Here is an 18,642-nt window from a genome sequence, read left to right as displayed (position 1 = left end):
CATCTGCAAAAGTAGATTCATTAGCAGTGCAGCAACAGCAGCATCTCTTGGGAGAAAAAGGCCATGCGGCAGGTCTGAAGATCATTTCAGGCAAATGTGGATGCCTTGTAATGTACGGGGGCACACCCCAAACAGAGCCTCAAAGGTTACATAGCATCAAAGTGAGTGGGCTGCAAGGGATTTTATTCACCACTAACTCAGCAAGCTATGCTATGAGACAAGTTTCCATTGCAGGGCTGGGGGAGTTCAGATTGCAGTTCCTAGAAGTTAATAATAATAATAATAATGATTGGAGATATACCAATCTCCTAGAACTGAAAGCTCATCGAGTCCAGCCCCCTGCCTTCACTAGCAGGACCAATTTTTGCCCCAGATCTCTAAGTGGCCCCCCTCAAGGATTGAACTCACAACCCCGGGTTTAGCAGGCCAATGCTCAAACCACTGAGCTATCCCTCCCCCCAAAGTTGTGTGCATCATTTATTCCACGAGTCCAGTGATAAAATTGCCTCCCTATCCTCCCTCCCATGAGCTAGCAACCTGACTCACCCATCAGAAGAACCCAGATGCTGTGAATAGATTTAAATGAGGCCTGGGTACACTGGTGACCATAACATTTCCCATTATGGAAGGTAAGCTAAAATAAGGGTAATCAAAGCTCCTGCTTCGGGGTGTAAACTGATCCTCCACAGACAGCATTGCCGCATAAGTTATCAGGGAGAGAATGTTTGTCTTCCCCTCAAGTATCAAGTATTGGCCACTGCCCGAGGCAGAATATTGGGCTAGATGGTTCAATTTTCTGATCTGGCATGTTAAATTCTATCTGCATAAGACCTGTGTGTGAGAGAGAGAGAGAAGAGTTTTAAATAAAAGTAACAACTTGTTAATATGGGGGGAGGAAATCTTTTCCCAGGAATGGTTCTTTAAGAAGTTTTCCAAGAAGATTGCATTGTTTTATGTAATGTATTTGGGAGTGGGGGGAGGGCACGCAGGCTGCTTTGGTTTGTTTGAACAGAACACAGAATGTCATTCAAGAGATCGGTTCCCACATCCATTCCGGTTTCCATTATATTTCACTTTTTGGAGCACAGAAAGTTAATTTTTCTAACTGTCTACTGGCTTTCCAGGTACATTCAGATCTGATTAATCCAAATCCATCGGTAAACTCAATTTTACTTCAGATTAAAAAAGATTCAAATTAACAACTGAGTGATAGCCGGCGACTGTAAGAGACTGCTTACGTCTTGTGCAGTGTTACTGCACAAATCCTTCCGACACTCAGGCAATATCATTGTTCTATGTATTTCTACGGCGCCCGACACTGACGTACAACCTCAGTCATTATTTATTTGTGGCTATGCCCAAGATATGCTAATGTAAAAAGGATGGTCCTTGACCTAAGGAGCTCATAGTCTAAGGACAGACTGTTAGGGAGACAGGTTAAGGGAAGGAGAACAACACATCGTGGATTTTTATACATCAGCTATTTTCACTGTAGGCAGCACTGAAGGAGAGGGTGTCAAAGGCGGCTTTAATGTGGACATGGCTGCGGCCTTCAGGATAAGCACAGGGAGATGGTCCCACGCACAGGGGACTGTGTGGAGAAATGCACGGAGGTGATGGCATGGACAAGCAGGGGAACAAGGATGGGATCAATGTCAGAATGGGGGTGAGGTCACAATGCCAGGCTCAGCATGGACCATAGGTCGGGAGGGTCAGAGTTATATGGAGACATGAAGGCAGTGAGGAGCCCACATGCGATAGCCTCAGTTACCCATCTCTCACTTATCTGAGATCCCCAGGGACCCGAAATAGGCTCACGTTGGCCAATATCTGTTAATACAGCCATGTAACGCTCCTCCAGCATTGAACTGGTCCAGTATCTCCAGTGACGTTCACCCAGTCACGGCCAGACGTGGATTTGCCTCGTTGCTGGGGGCTGTTGGGATTCCCCCCACGTGCTCGTTTAGAAAACGCACACACGCTGCATGGAAACCATTCAGGTTTATGATGATGATTACTGGCCTGCAAAGGATTTTGCACGAAAATCAAAACCCCCAGATTGGAGGGTTTGGGGATTTTTTTCTTCCCATTTTGTAAAAAAGCAAAAAACTTCCCCAGCACACTCAGAGCAATCTCCGCCTCCAACTACTTACCCTGCAGCGGCAGGGCCTCTCAAAGCGAGTAGAGGGGGCCTGGTTTCACTATGTGATGCGGGGTCTTTCCCTTTTAGGGAGAAGCTGTCTCCTCCCACTACAGTGGAGATTTCCAGCCAGCGGACATCACATCACAAACCTCCTTTCCCATCTGAAGGGGGAGCCTTGGGAGAAACCCATGTGCCCTCTTCACTCTCTGCAGACAAGAGAGATACTATCCCGGTCTCAGCCTTGCCAAGGTGTGACAGCTGGCAGATACACCAGGGGTTTTGCTGGCCACCTCCAGAGCTAAAAGCATGCATGGCATCAGGGTGAGCTAAAGCCACGCTCCCCTAGATAAGGCTGTAATAAACTCACATCCTCTGTGGATTGGGCACAGGGGGGACCTGCAACACATGCTCACCAGCGCTTTACAAAGGCATTTTGGGTTTCCTTCATAATATACACCCCAGAACACACGGCTCGCTTGTAGTTCACAAGATCCCCTAGCCTCCATCCCTGGGAAATTAGAGGCTGCCACGTGACGAGGAAGCTTTCAGACTGTGTACATGCGCGCACACACACACACGGCACTCTGGGATGCAAGCTGCAGGGAAAGCCCAGCTAGCCGTATGGTTTTGAAGAAAGAGATCTGCAGGACTCAGGCAAGTGGGTGTTGGGTACTGCTGGGCTAGGAGGAGCCAACACACCCAAACCCCATAAACAAAGGGAGAGAACGTTTTCCCACAGGTCTGGAGCTGGAAGGCAGCTCCTATGAAGATCCATCACAGAAGGCAGAGAGAGTTGGAGGAAGAGACAGAGTCCTGTGCTAGGAGGGATGAGGTCAAGGAGATTGGAGCCACGGTAGGCTCTGGGAAGCACCCACATTTTGGGGTGATTATCCAAGTCCAAGGCAATTTTTGGAAGTTCATCCTTCACTAATACATGTGGCCTTTTGCTTCACACCATACAGGTGTTTTCTGGAAATTGTCGCAGCCTGAGTCAAATGATCATTGCCATCATCACAGTCTTTCTAGACCTGTGTTTCTTTGGAGCTGGGTTACAGGCAGTTTTAATTTCTATGGATCCACGGGAAGCCAAGACATCCATTTCCTTTTAGCTCACTACAAACTCCCAACTAAACACGGTTGGGAAGAGCCCAGATTTTACCCTTTTATCTTCATGTGTGTTTGCATGTAACATTTGATGCACTTGTTTAAATAAATGCATAAGTAGCACTCTTGAAACAACTGAATGCCAGCAGCCCAACACTCACCAACAATCCTACACCCCCACCCCAGCATTCTCAGTCCAACACTACACCCCCAAGCCAGTGTGCATTGAGCAAACCTATGATGCCAATCTAGCATGCTCAGTCCTGTAGTCATAGGCAGCCCTGTGACACCATTTTGGCATGCTCTGTCCTGCAGTCACAAGATGCCAAAATCAGGATGCTCAGACATTACGTTGCCAATCCAGCATGCTCCTTCATGGCAACCCTCAGCACCAATCCAGGGTGTGCACGCAAGGGACAGCTAATATATCCTCACAGAAACCTATTTCGGGTTCCATCTTCCAAAGGTTTATTTTCTGCAAGAGAAAGGGGAAGGGAACGTTTCCAACTCTGACACTGTCAGCTTAAAGAAAAACTTCACTCTGTTTTCCCCCCTCCAAAAAAATGGATCAAAGCTATTGTTCCAGCAGAATACTTCACTAATGGTTTCATAGATTTGACTTCCTTCTGTGTTATTGATGATGCGCATCTGGCCCCCATCCCTGCAGTATCTGAGCATCTCACAATCTTTAATATCTTTCTCTCTCAACACCCGTCAGGGCAGTACGGCCACCCTCATTTTAGAGGCAGGGAACTGAGTCACACAAAGGCTAAGCAACTTGGCCAAGATCTCACAGGAAGTGTATGGTGGAAAAGGGAAGTGAACCCAGATCTCCCAAGACCCACACTAGAGCCCTAGCCACTGGACCATCCTTCCTCTTTATAAAACATCTCTATTGTCTACTACTAATGTATCTATTCTCAGGCAGCCAATTCCCAATGTTTCTCTTTCATGAGAGAATTCACACTGGAAAAGAACAGAACCACCAGGAGGCCGGTAGCTATTCAAATTCCTCACAAGAAGACAATGATTAATTACCAAACTCCATTTGATTGTTGACTTTGTTTCCTTCCTTGCTATTTTAGGTATACACTTTTTCAAATTCAAACACATTTTCCTTCCTGTTTATATATTCATGTCTGTCTGATATCACTCTTGCATTGCAATCAACATTCCTTTATTCTTTATAATTTGAATACCACTTTGTGCGAACACTAGTAAAAAGATCGTATCTGCAGCTTTTCATTCTGTACACACACACACACACACACACACACAAACCACAATAACCCTAACCAGCATTAAGTGGATTGTTTGCAAAATCATTTTTGTTCTAAAATGTAATCAACTATATTGGATGCAATGTTTGTATGTAGAAAATAATATAAAAAATAGGGTTTGGTGCCTCCTATTTCCATAAAAAACTATTTTTATGGCATTTATAAATATTAGTATGGAATACTAGTCAAGAACAATGCATAACAGTAATGAGAATCACAAAATCCCATCATATTTGACACTGTCATATCACCAGCTTAAGGATTAGAAGATGAATTTTACAGTTAAAAATATTGCTTCCCAATAATAGCAATAAAATCAGAATAAAAAAACCCTGCTCTTTGTTGCATTATATATTCCTGATGGTTTACTTCTTATTCTGGAGTTTACAAGATCATTGCTTTGAATGCAGGTTTTTTGGATGGCTCGTTAAAGAGCTAACCTGAGAATGAGGAGGGAGGTTTTCTTATCTGCTTTCATTCTTGCTTGGCCCAGGCTTTGTTTCCTGCTAACCCCTGACACTGACAGAGTCTAAGGCCTATCAAGTATTGCCCTCATTTCATCAGGTTTTTTATATATACGCGGAAGCTTCGTTTTGAATGATAGAGTTACCCCAGGTGTCAGTTTTCGCTACTATTTCTAAATACATCTGGTTAAAGGGGGAAAAAAGCAGCAATTTCATTGAAAATCCAAGCTATTGCGATCTAATCGCTGCTTAAGCTGTGGCTTTATTCAAATCTGGATCACCAATAGGGCTTGAGATGTAAATGAAGTGCAAAGAGAAATAAAGCAAGAAAAATCCATGATAGCCCCTTCCTTCAGCCATTTGATTCCCAAGTCCTTATCAGTCAATTAATGCATACTAAAACTTCAGTGGCAGCATCAGTTTAATAGACCTAATAGCTGCAGCAAGCCCCAAGCATTAGCTAAACAAAACACACTTTCAGCAGCCTTAATATGAGACTGAAAAAAGGTCAAAATAGACAGGCTTTACAGAATAAATCCCGAAGATCCATTCTCATTTCCACTCAAGGATCTCTTAAGCAGTTCTCGGATGCTCTTTATGATACTTTGATCCACACATAGTTTCATTAAAACTTTGTGGCTTGGTATTTTTAAACCTGATAGCTTCGCTAAACTAGTTCTCAAAATGTTAGCTAAGCCGCTATGCATAAAACTACTTTGCTGTCATGGTGTCTTCTAATATCACCTAAGTGCAGGCTGCTGCAATTCTGAAAACGAACCTTCTCTACATGCACTAGATCTCAATTTGGGAATTTTTGCTCTTGCGTTTGAAGGGTGGCTGACATTATAAAGGAAAGGTGCTGTCTTTCCCCACCCCCTTCTCTGCTCCTGAAATCTAACACTAAAATTATCTGCTGTACCTTATTTGTTCTGGAAGCAAGTTACACAGAACTTTTATCCACTGTGGTTTCCAATTTCAGGATTAACATTAGATGCCAAAAACTGCCTAAAAAAAAAAGTAAATGGTGGTTTGAAATCCAGTTTAATGATGGCAGTATGAACTGCCTAAAGTCCAAAGAAAACAAAAGGTACTTTCCCACCCCTACAATCAGGGCATGTTAATAAATCTAGTTTCACTGCCACGGATAAAAATCTTCTTCCCAGAGAATGCCCTTTGCTCCCAGGAAAACACATGCAACTTGGCGGGAAGGTGACAATTTTCTCTCTTTCTTCTAGAGCAAGCAGAAGGCTTGATTTCTTTAGAAGCTTTTGTGGCCAGTTTGTATTACAGCAGTTAAGAGAATTACAGCAAAAGGATTTCCAAAGAGGCTGAGCTCAATTTTCAAGAGAAAAAATAAACAAAGGATTTACCAAAAAAAACCCTAACGCAGCTCCTATTGGAGTTAATAGTAAAACTCCCATTGGCTTCAGTGGGGCCATTGATTTCAAAAGGAGCAGAGTTCGGGCTTCGGAAAAATCCCATCCCAAAGTAGTGATGTAGCCTGCCTGCTGTTCCAGTTAGGTAGGTAGGTGACCACCACAGGTCGAGCAGTGTAGCAGACATTTGAGATCAGACTTTGGGCTTGTCTACAAAGGGAAAGTTAATCTGAACTAACTAAAGGTGTGAATTTGAAGTGGATTAGTTAAACCACATTAAATCCCTGTGTGAACATCCTCATTCAGAATTAAAGCAGTTTAATTAAACTTAGGGTATGTCTACACTGGAAACTTCAAAGTGCTACCATGGGAACGCTCCCCCGGCAGCGCTTTGAAGTGCGAGTGTGGTCACGCGCGAGCACTGGGAGAGAGCTCTCCCAGCGCTCCTGGTAATCCACCTCCACGAGGGGACTGTCTACACTAGCACTTTAAAGCATTCAGACTTGCTGTGCTGAGGGAGGCGATTTTTCATCCCCCAGAGCCAGCAAGTTAGAGCGCTATAAAATGTAAGTGTAGACAAGCCCTTCATTTAATTCACTTGGAAGTGAATTAAGACAAACTGAAGTAAGGCCATTTTGATTCTGAATGAGGGTGTTCACACAAGGGTTTTATGCAGTTTAACCAGTTCACTTCAAATTCACTCCTTTAGTTAATTCAGATTAATTTTCCTGGATATGCCATGTAGACAAGCCCTTGCATTCCAATAGTTGCACTAGCAAAGTCCTGCTTACTGGTACAACTAGTTCAGCTAGAGGTGTGATTTTTTTTTTACACTGTCAAAGTTATACTGGTAAAAATCTCTAATGTGGATGCAGTTACACTGGTATAAAGATGTCTTATAGTTACTCCCCTTCCTATATTTATGTGTCGGTGATCCCTCAGAATTTGAGGACTATTGTCTTCCATAAAATGACAGCCAGTTATCACTGGTGGATCCACAGGTGGCTAATCAGACCAATCCAGGATCCACAAAGCTTGTCACAATGGAGGCAGACATTTCCCAATGGAAGGTGTGAATCTGGATTGTTGAATTGGGCTGCAGCATGTTCTTTCCTCCTTTCCCATTTCTATTTCCTGTTGGATCTCGAAATACTGGAATCCTTGCCACAAGGTCCCTTTTCATTTTGGTTGGTTGAGGGCTTGAGTTTCCCATCAGTTTATGACAATATTGCACTTCTTCGTGTTGGCTTCGAGGGTGTTTTTTTTTGCTCACCCCTCATCCGTTGGCTATGGCTCATTTGGGAGAATACGACCTGCCTTAGGAGTCAATTTTCTGGCATTCAAAGAACACGACCAGCCCAACTTTCTCTGAGGCCTACAACCAACTCGGCCTCTTACTCAACACCAAGAAAATTAAAGTATTTCACCACCAGGCTCTGAATCACCAGGATCCTGCTTCCATAATTCAGATCAATAAAGAGAACCCTGGAGAATGTCAAGAACTTCCTTTACCTTGACAGCTATCTGTCGCAGAAAGTCCTGTACGTATAGCTGTACTAGTATAAAGCAGTGCAGTGAGGTGGAGTGACCTCCCTCTGGATTTATGAGTGAGGGACCACTACACTCTGGCTAGTGGGCAGAGCCAAACCCATCCCACTGCCCTTGCTGGAAGAACCGGGGGAGGGCAGGAAGTATAAAGGTAGGACCCAGCAGCTTAGTTGAGTGGGAGCCAGGAAAGGAAACAAACATCTCCAGCTCGCTGCAGAACTCTGGAGCTGAACCTGCCCTGTGCAGAGCTCTGCCCTCGGAGGCGACCCACCCTGGAGAGGAGTGTCTGGGACTGCCGTCCACAGTGCACCCCAAAGAGGCACAGTACTCCTGGACTACGGACCCCCTTGCCCAGACTGTGGTAGGAAGTAGCCCAGGGAAGCCAGACTGTAGTCCAGTTTTGCTGCCGGAGCAGAGGTCAGCGTGTTTCAGAGGATCCCCACTGACCCAGTGCCGGAACCATTTGCCACTGTTAGGGCCCTGAGGCTGGGACTTGGTGGAGTAGAGTGGGCCTGGGTCCCCCTGCTGCCAATCCCACCCTGGGGGTGGCGGCCTATTCATCCGTAGACCAGAAAGCCTGTGCACTGCTTGTGGTTCACTCCAGACAATAGGCGGTGGACTCCAGACTGTCTGTTTGCGGGCTAGTGTAGCCAGGAGGCTTAGGCTAAAGCCTGCTCCCTGCTTTGCCCCACCCAGAGGGCCAGAGCTTCCCTTGTAGATAGTTAATTGCTGTCTGCCCCAGCCAGGAGGCTGTGGACTAAAGACTGCTCCCTGCTCTGCCCTGCCTGAGGGGGCTAGAGCTTGAGAATCTTAGTGGCTGCTTGCCCCTGCGAGGCGGCTACGAGCTATAGGCTGCTTTCTGCTGGGCTCTACCAGCAGGACCCAAGCCTGAGTGCTGCTGCCTGACACAATGAGGTGGAGCGGCCTCCCTCCCCACTTGAGAGCGAAGCACCTTGATACAGCTAGAGACAAGCAAAACAAGCTATACCAGTAAAAGCACCGTTTTGCCAGTACGTGTCCACACTAGGGGCTTCTGCTGGAACAGCTGTCTCAGGCTAGGTCTGCACTAGAGACCGATGCAGCGGCACTGCTGTCAAATCTCTTGTGCAGCCGCTCTCTGCCGACGGGAACGAGCGCTCCTGTCAGCATAATTAAACCAGCCCCAATGAGCAGTGGTAGCCATGGCGACGAGAGAAGCTCTTCCACCAACATAGCACTGCGTACGCTACCCCTTAGGCTGGCAAAACTTATGTCGCTCGGCCTGTGTGTGTGTATTTTTTACACCCCCGAGGGACATAAGTTTTGTTGACATAAGTGGTAATGTAGACATGGCCTCAGCCAGGAGTGGGATGAGGTGTGATCCATCACTGACATCGCTGCAGAAACCCTTGGTGTAGACGCAGTTACAGCGGCAAAACTGTGCTTTTACCAGTGTAGCTTATTTTGCTCAGGAGCTGGGGGTGGGCAGGTGGCCGTATTATACTGGTACAAACCCCAGCTTTGCCAGTATAGCTCCTCCCACATTAGGAGTGCTTTGCTGGGCTGGTACACTGATATTCCTACGCTAGTAAAGCACTCCCAGGGCAAATATAGCCTTAGTCCACACACACTGGAGTGATACTATAACAGTAGAGCTCAAATGATACAACTTTCCAGTGTAGACAAGACCCGAGTCCCAATCCAAAGCTGTAATCACTAGACCATGCGTCTGGCTAACACAATAGCAACAATAGAAATAAAAGCGAAGAAATCAATGTAATAAGCCTGCAGAGACCATAGACGTGTGAAGCATTCATAGGCTTGGGGAAATCACAGTCCAGTTTGCTACCTCTAGCAAGGCTAGCTTCTGATTATGTTGATGAGAAAAACTGTAAACAAAACAACCATTCTCTGCTAATTAATTCCCTTCAAAGCACTCCACAAACCTTTAATTACGCGGGTTGAAAAGCAGCAGTTACCCTATCGGAGCTGATCAGCTTGGCTCCCTCTTCACCAAACCCCGCCACCTGACAGAAACATTTTGTTGTTTTCACTGCTTCACACACCTAAGATGGGTTTGCAGTAAATCCTGTCAACTAAACGCCTGACAAAAGTGCTCTGATGTCAGGTATAAAGAATGCCACCTACAGCTTAATGTCTGGAAAAAAAAAAATTCTGAGTGCTTCAAACAATGAACGTTTTTGTCTTCTTAATGCCCAGTATGCAATCGAGTGGAAATGCTACTTCCAGCCGTAATCTACAAATGAAATTAAAGTTGTTGAAAGACACATGATAAACCAGGATCCTTTGTTTCTTACAGAAGAGGAAAAATTGAAACCACTAAATATTTGAGCAGATTTACTAAATTTCCAATTAAATCTGGAATTATTCAGAGCACCTCTCTCTCTCTCTCTCTCACACACACACACACACGCACACACATACAGACATATTTCCTATTTGAATAAAGTAGGTGAACCGTGAAGTGCCTGACGTAGCAGGAAGATTTATGAAGTAGATCCTATGATCTTTCGTATTAGCACCAGGCCAGCCTTGTGGAATAGCAGCAGCATTTTGAAAGGCTACATGGGGATCCCTGGGCCCACGCAGGTGGAAGCAGACAGTAGTAACACAGTTCAGTCTGCCTTGGGGGAGGGAGCCAGATATGCTAGGCAAGAGCACCCTCTGCCAGCTGGCATGAAGGGCTGGCTGGAGTAACATGCGCCCCCCTCGACAGAGGAAAGGTCACGGGAAGCAGCTTACCAAAGACAGACGAGATGAGGACCAAAATCAGGAACAAGATTAGATATCGGTGATTTAAACATGGGAGCAGTAGAACAATGCCGAGCACTGTCTCTGGCTTTCTCGTCTTTCCTAGTCCTTTGCCTTTCAAGCGACAGTCTACGCTGTCCTGCAGAGCCTCATTCGTGTAAAATTCCAGATGATCTGGACTCCCTGTCTTTGGCGTATGCTGCTGTCTTGGTCCTAAATGCATCCGCAGAGCCAGGTGTCGGCACGCCTTTGGAGCTGGTACAAAGAGTGCATGCCGCCAGCTCACAAACTGGTTGGTATTTCACAAAACAACAGGGCTGGTTGCCTGCTCAGTGTTGGCATCACCATTCAGTGCCACCTCTGCCAGATGCCAGTGTTCAGAAGGAAGCCATCAGCAGTGGTGCGGGTGCACATGCAGGGGCATCATGGGTCTGATCCTGCTCCCATTTGAAATCCAGAAGGCAATTTGACCCTGGTCTTCGTGGGAGATAGAGCAGGCCCTTAATATTTGGTTGGCTGCTAGAGAGAAGACAGGGATTTCCCCATCTCAGTGACACAATGAGGGTCCCTGCATGGATCCTTTCGGCACTGGGTCCCAGCTTATAGACCTACATCATGGAAACATAGTTCACTATGTAGCATGAGCAGACTGACCTTGGGCACCTTGCACCACATTTTAAACCAGAAGAACTGAAACACAGAAAGTGCTCACATCGAAGACAACCAGCCAGATGTTGCAATGGCTACAAACTGGGGAAAGGGAATGCACAAGTGAAGAAGGGAAGCCCCAGCGCTGCACCTCAGACTGCTTTCACTTCTGTGCATTTCTCTTCCCCGGCAACCATCCAGGAGCTACAGGGCTTCCCCAACATGGTCATCGCCTGTTAGAGTTGGCCTCCACCACCTCCTCTTTCACTGCCTATGTTGTGGCACAAGCTGTGGGTGAAATTTACCCCTTTGCCATGGGCCAGCACAAATACAGTGCAGCACTCAAGTCTCACTAAGCCCGAACTGAGATGTAAATTGTGCATAAGTCTCATGTTGGCTCACTGCACAGGGTGGATTTCATCTGTGGTCAGTGCTGGGGCATGGGTATCTGCGCACCGTGCAGACAGACATTTGTACAAGGTGAGGATGGACCAATCTGCCCGTGAAGTCACTACTCCTGCTGTGCTACACCAAGCTTTTTTGCTTCGTCTGTGCAGACTGATTCAGCTTCGGATCTTCTAGCTAGCTATAAAATGGTACTTGATGCAAATTTTAGTGCAAATGGTGACCTGTGAGCTCCCGAAAGCCCCTGATGAATGAAGGCTACACATAAAATTTGCTCCTGGCTTGAGCTATTCAGTATTTTCCAAAATTTCTATGAAAAGCAAAACAAAATTTTTTTGGAGGGGAGGGTAAATGTTGCCCCCTTTTTGACCCAGCTCATTCTCGGTTTGAGATCTTGACTCCACTGAAGACAATGGAAGCTGTTGCTAGGACTAGGATTTCACCCTTTGTAGCCTTGGTGGGACAAACTCTTCTATGAACATTCCCCACCAATATTTTGAGCCCTGCTATTCTGCCATCTACCCAACCCACATCCCCAAAGTTTCGCAGGGCTCTCTCCCGAAGTGGGCAACCCTATCTCAGCAAAACAGTGCGATCAGAAGGACTGACAGGGGATGCCCCACAAGGATTGTGTTCCTCCTCCCCATCAACCACAGTCTACTGGTCTTCATCTTCAAGGCCCTTCAGGACCCATCCCCACCCTATCCATCATCTCTTATACAATGCTGAGACATGGACTCCCATCACCCCTCTGACAACGATGCAGACCTGGGTTGTTCATTTGCCAAATTTTCCTACAACCACTGTTGTGGTTTTTTCCCATGTGCCCCTTATATGTGTCTCCTGCCATGATACCTACAAACAAATTCAGCAATGGTTATGCAGCTGGTTTGCTGTGACCACTCACGCTGATCACTTTCATCTCATTGTTGCACTTTGCTCCCCCTGGTCTGTCTTTCTGTACCCACCTGTTGCCTCTCATCTTCTACATAGATTGTAAACTCTTTGGGGCAGGGACCATCTCTTTGTTACATATTGTCATGGGATCCACAGGGTGCAGCCTGGGACTGTGGGACCACTGTGCCCCCTTAACTCTCTCCCGCCTGGGCTGTCTCTCACAATGCCTTGCTAGTGACCAGCAGCAACCCCCTCCTGGCCCTGTTATCACTCAGCACAACAGCATGTGGAGCCCTGCACCCAGCTAGATTGTACAAAGCCACTTGTGAGTCACACAGAGAAAGGCACCCGCCAAATCCCCCCAGCTCCCAGCAACGTACCTCAGGAAAATGCCATTTTGCACTGCTCAAGATGAGCAGTAAAAATGTATTAATTGGTTCACCACTTCATCAATGGAAAGTGGACATACACCAGCCTCTGCAAACCTGAGCAGATTTACCACACACTTCAGGCAAACTCACTGGGAAAGATAAACAGTAAAACAAATTTATTGACTACAAAAGATAGATTTTAAGTGACTACAAGTGACAGGCAAAAAGTCAGAGTGGGTTACCAAAAGAAAATAAAACATAAGCACGAAGTCTAAACTCTCAGCCCTATTCCACTGGGCAACATCTAGACTAAGCGGTTTATCTTACCCCACTGGATACTGCAGTTCATAGGACACAGGTTTCACTCTTGAAACCTGGGCCAGTCCTCTCTGTTGGAGTCTTCAGAGTGTCCTTGTTGCTTGCAGCGTAGGTGGGGCAAGAAGAAAGGCGAAGCATGGCCTCCCCCCCGTTTTCTGTTTTATACCCTTAGTCCCATATGCTTGGAGAACACAAGTCCAGGCATGTCTGGTGGACATTGCTGACACAAGTCCAGGCAAGGCTGAGGTGTGGCCTCATGCAAGTGAGTTATTGCATTGTAGTTCCCTTGCTGGACAATGGTTGTTGATGAGTTGTTTGACATCCTGCTCGGGTGTTGGTTACTTTCCTTGCTGTTGTCTCTGGGACGCTAATAACTGGCTGATTCCCCAATTTACAGTATGGTTGTCACTAAAACATACAACACAATCTCATAACTTCATATGCATTAAAGATATATATATTTAGATACAACAGTGACTTTCAGCCAATCATAACCTTTTCCCAATACCTCACATGTCCTGCTTTATATGCAATATCACAGTTATATACAGATGAGGAATACGGGGCCTACAAGACACTCCTCCAAGGTATGTTAGACATATTTGTACAGCACCTAGCACTACGGGGCCAGAGTCTCTGGGGGCTACTGAAACAGAAATAATGAATAATTGTGACAATCAAACAATGGCAGTGACTATACAAAGGTGTAATTTACTGGGCCTCACTCTCCCCATTGTGTAGCCATTACACCCAAAGTGAGTACAAATAATGGATGTAAGACAGTGGAGACTCTGACTCATAGAAATGAGGCAGCTGCACTTATTCTCCTGATAAAAAACCATGAACTTTACAACATAATCAAGGTGTGCAGGTTAAATTGATCCTCTGTAGCTTTGTGACTCTAACCCTGCTGCCCTGACTTATAACTTTTTTTCCATGCAACTATCATGACTGGGGAATAGGTAATGCACCAGATGATGCTGTATATTGTCTTCTACCAGTGAAATTAAGTAAAACATACCGTTAGCACAAGTCCAAAGATATTTATGTCTATAACATTCTAATCCACATCCTAAAGAGAAGTATGGTTAAGAGATTGGCATTTTGCACACTGTACACATGACAATTAAAAACCACAGATTATTTGGTAATTGTCTAAGAACTTGAATTCCAGATGCAGAAGGTTTTGTCACATTGTTCCCACTGGAGGGCTAGGAAGGAGAAGTTTCCCTATGGTGGGTTGCTGGGAAGAAAAAAAGGCCTGGCAGTGGAGTGGGTCTCCTCCTTGGAGTGCAATTTAGACATAGAAGGCTTGATTTGCTTCTCACCTCTGACTGAAGGGCTGTTTGCACAGCCCCATTTTCCATGCGATGAAAGCAAAATGCTGAAGAGCATTTCCAGAAGGAGCCAAGGGATACTCTTCACAGCCTGGAAATGATCAGAACAGAGCCATAATCGTTACCCCTCCAAGTGCATGACACCTGGAACTGGAGGGTTTTGAGGTCATGAGAGGGGCACGTCCAGAGTTTGTGGAAGGGTCTCCATCATCCAGCCCAGGTTCAAGTCAGGAGGAGTAGGTGAGGAGGTCAGATGGGCTTTCCAGACACAATTGGGAGGGGGGCTTGGGTCATTTGGTGGGAATAGCAGAGGTGCCCAATAGCTACAGACAAGGACATTTGTCGTTAGCACCCAACGCCGTTCCCTGAGGTAGGATATTTTCATCTGCAATACAATTTACCTGCTTGCAGTGGTGTAGGGGCTAGTAAGGGGACAAAGGTCAGATTTTTACATTTTCTAATTTCTTTAGCCTCAACACCACCACCACCAAGCTTAGACAGCACCAAATATCCATGGCCACATTGTATGTCTTTATTCCAGGCATTTAAAAGCTCCACAGGGTTATTACTGATCTGGTGCACCCAGGCTAATTGTGGATGGCCGTGTGACCATTGCCAGTCCGTGATTTGGCAATGTCCCCTCCTGACCTCACGTCTGATCTCCAGGGCTCAATGTTCAGGGATTTTGTCTCTGAGGTGGGCTGTATGACCAAAAAGTGCCAGCCGGTGGTGACCAATGATGACTTGAATCCTCTTGAGGCCAGTTCTTAATAATGCATCCCTATTACTGATCAAATCAAACCACCTTACACCCAGCAGATATCACCAGCAATGCATATGAAATGCCCCCAGCCTCCTGATGTCTTGTTTAAGCAACACCCTAGTTTCAGATCCATATAAGACGACTGGAAATACACAGGTTTGAGAAATTCATGCTTTCGTATACAATTTCATCTTCTTTTGTCTCCAGACCCTATTCAGGTCCTATATGGCTGAGGCTGCTAGACCGATTCTCCTTAGGATGTCTGGCTTGATGTGCCCATCTAGTGCATCTTTAAGTTTGTTTGTGTCCTGGCCAAACAGGATGACAAATTCTGCGTAATCCAGGTTGGTAGAAGAAGTTGAACCGACAGTTATACTAGCATTTTCGGAGACACGCTCCAGGAGCCAATCCATTGTGCAGCAGAACAGCCCTGCTTCACCCCTGCTTTACTTCTTCTGTAAAACTTCTCAGACCTAGGGGTCCCTCATCACACCCATCCTCCTGAATCAACATGTAGATCTTGAATTAACCTCTGGAGGATGTTGGGAATACCAGTGCCTCAGAGGTCCTTCCATGGGGGCAGCTCTGTCAACAGAATCGACACCCTCAGTCCATGTTAAGGAGAAACTTGGAGCCAAACACAAGCTCACAGGCAGGGCCAGATTAATCTTTTGTGGGCCTGGCACCAAACATATTTGTGGGCCTCCATGTAGTTATGGGCCTCTTCTGAGTGTGGGCCTAGGGCGACGGCACCATAGTAAACCCAGTACTGCTGGAAAGGGGATGAAAACATTTATTCAGAAACAAAATGAGATATTTGAAGCCACACTTGATTGAGACCGCCACTCAGCCCGTAGAGAACAAACTGGGCTAGCATCAATATACTCAGAATACTCTTGAATTTGGTTTAATTGTGTGGGAGGGGGTTGTTTGTTAGTTTTGTCTTTTTTGTGTAAACACTCAGGACCTGCTTGGGGCCCTGAACACAAGTACTTAATTAACATATTTATGGGCCATATTAAGCCCAGATGTAGCAGTCAGTGGAGTTGCACCTGCATCTCCCCACCACCATCTCCTCCACCCAACGTTGTTTCGTAAATACATTTTTTGAAAGCTGGATTTTCTAGTTTGGTATAATAATGTTTACAAAAATTTTTAAACCGTTAGTTTCTTTAGCTTATTTCGCCCTTTGCCTCACGGTCCCTCATGACTTCAAGAGAATCAGTAAAATTATGGGGGTGGAATGTGGGGAGGAAAATTGCTGGGAGAAAGGGCCACTGAAACACATACACACACACACTTTACCACCAAGGCTACCACAATCCATTCTCAAGCCCCTACCTCAACCTTCACACCTGGGCTGTCCCCTCCCCATCCCCCTTACTATTCCCCCTACACAATTAACTGCCACCTTCACACAAGGGCTCTCCTCAACCTCCCTGCTACTGCCCACCTCCCACTTTCACCCCAGGGTGGTCACTTCCCTCCCTTCTACTGACAACCCCTCACACACACACACACAGAACCAACCCCCATCTTCAACCCTGGACTTTTCCCTCCCTCTGCCCTCCACACCCAACCCCCACCTTCAACCCAGACTCTTCCCTCCCTCCGCCCACCCACACCCAACCCCCACCTTCAACCCAGACTCTTCCCTCCCTCCGCCCACCCACACCCAACCCCCACCTTCAACCCAGACTCTTCCCTCCCTCCGCCCACCCACACCCAACCCCCACCTTCACACACCCCTTCTCCTATCCCCCCCACATGGAGTCACCGCCAGCTCCCTCGTCACACCCGGGCTCACCCCACAACTGCCCCTTCCCCCCTAACTGTGCTCTACCCCCTCCGCTCCCCAGAGTGTGGGGAGTTTCTGGGCATTCCCACTGGCAGGGGGCATGGCAGCCAGTCCCACCCAGCCCCTGTCACTGTGCCCCCAGCCCCACCCCTCCGCACAAAGCTGCAGGGTTGAGACAGTCCCCAGGACCCCATGGCTGGGCATCAGGGTCACTGAGGGGCCGCACGCTGGGACACGTGTGGGGGGAGGGGGAGCTCAGTGATTTGAGCATTGGCCTGCTAAACCCAGGGTTGTGAGTTCAATCCTTGAGGGGGCCACTTAGGGATCTGGGGCAAAAATTGGTCCTGCTAGTGAAGGCAGGGGGCTGGACTCAATGACCTTTCAAGGTCCCTTCCAGTTCTAGGAGATTGGTATATCTCCAATTATTACCTTTAAAAAGACACACAGCTCCGCTGCTGCCCTGCTGGTAAACACAGTGCTGCTCACAGGAAGGGATTGATACTGGATATGTAGCTTTCACCTCTGCCTTACAGGTTCAATCCAGCCTTGTTTAGTAGTGACTGAAAGCTGTTGCTAACTCATAGTGACCTACGTGTAATGAGTTTGAGGTCACAGTCCATTTTCTATTGGACAGGGAACATCATCACAACCTTGCCCCACCACCCCATCCCTGTCAGCACACTCGTTAGAGAGGCCAATGACTGGGCGGGCATGAAGACCTCTCAACCCTAGATAGGGTCACGTCCGAAGCAGCAGGTTGCGTGGCAGGGTGGTGCAAGTTACACAACGATTGCCCGTGTTGTACCAGCTGTTTGTTAATATTGGGCTCATCACTATGATCTCTGGATGCATTACAGACAATACAGCTAACTACTGTCGAGAACAGTGCATTCAGAGCAAACCCACTCCCAGCTTCTACCCCCTCTATTCAGCTTTGATGGGCTAAATACCCTTTGGCGACGTGACCAAATTAAGGAAAAGCTAGAGTGAACAAAAGCATACGGATAGGACTTCAATACAAGCCTACATTTAAAGGAAAAACCCCATGTGAACTGCATCCTAAATGCCTCCACACTTGAACCGTGAGAAAGCACAAAAGGCAGATAACTCAGGAGATGTCTTCCACGAACGCGGTGTCCTCCTTCACTTGGGGCACCAAACTGGGAGGGGGCAGAAAGAACTTTCTGGTGGGATCACAAGGCACAGTAACAGAAGTAATGTTTCAGACAGCCAGGACCCAAGTGATTCAGATGTTTTTCCTTGCCTATCCTGCTCTTACAGAATGTATGCCATCTGGCTTTCGTTCAGAAACATAACTTTTCCTCCATGCCTGGTAAGGTGACCTTAGAATTCAGGTGGAGGTGAGAATCATCAGCATATCTAGGTATAGACACCACACTGATCACCATGGTATCTCAGTATACTCTGCAACTGTAACC

General features: G+C 46.6%; 1 long non-coding RNA gene across 1 annotated transcript in view; it reads right to left on the bottom strand.

Moving 5' to 3' along the window:
- The window catches only part of LOC123369987, a 34,766-nt gene extending 17,025 nt beyond the window's left edge, over positions 1-17,741 (bottom strand). The window contains exons 1-2 of the long non-coding RNA XR_006579232.1: positions 17,633-17,741; positions 5,911-5,996 (exon numbers count right to left, since the gene is read on the bottom strand). This is a non-coding gene — a long non-coding RNA (uncharacterized LOC123369987). The remainder of the gene's footprint in view (positions 1-5,910; positions 5,997-17,632) is intronic.
- Between the last annotated feature and the right edge of the window lie 901 nt (positions 17,742-18,642).

This window comes from Mauremys mutica, chromosome 4 (genome assembly GCF_020497125.1).
Source record: "Mauremys mutica isolate MM-2020 ecotype Southern chromosome 4, ASM2049712v1, whole genome shotgun sequence".
NCBI lineage: Eukaryota > Metazoa > Chordata > Testudines > Geoemydidae > Mauremys > Mauremys mutica.
Note: the sequence above shows the minus strand (reverse complement) of the source record. Positions and strands in the feature narration are given on the sequence as shown.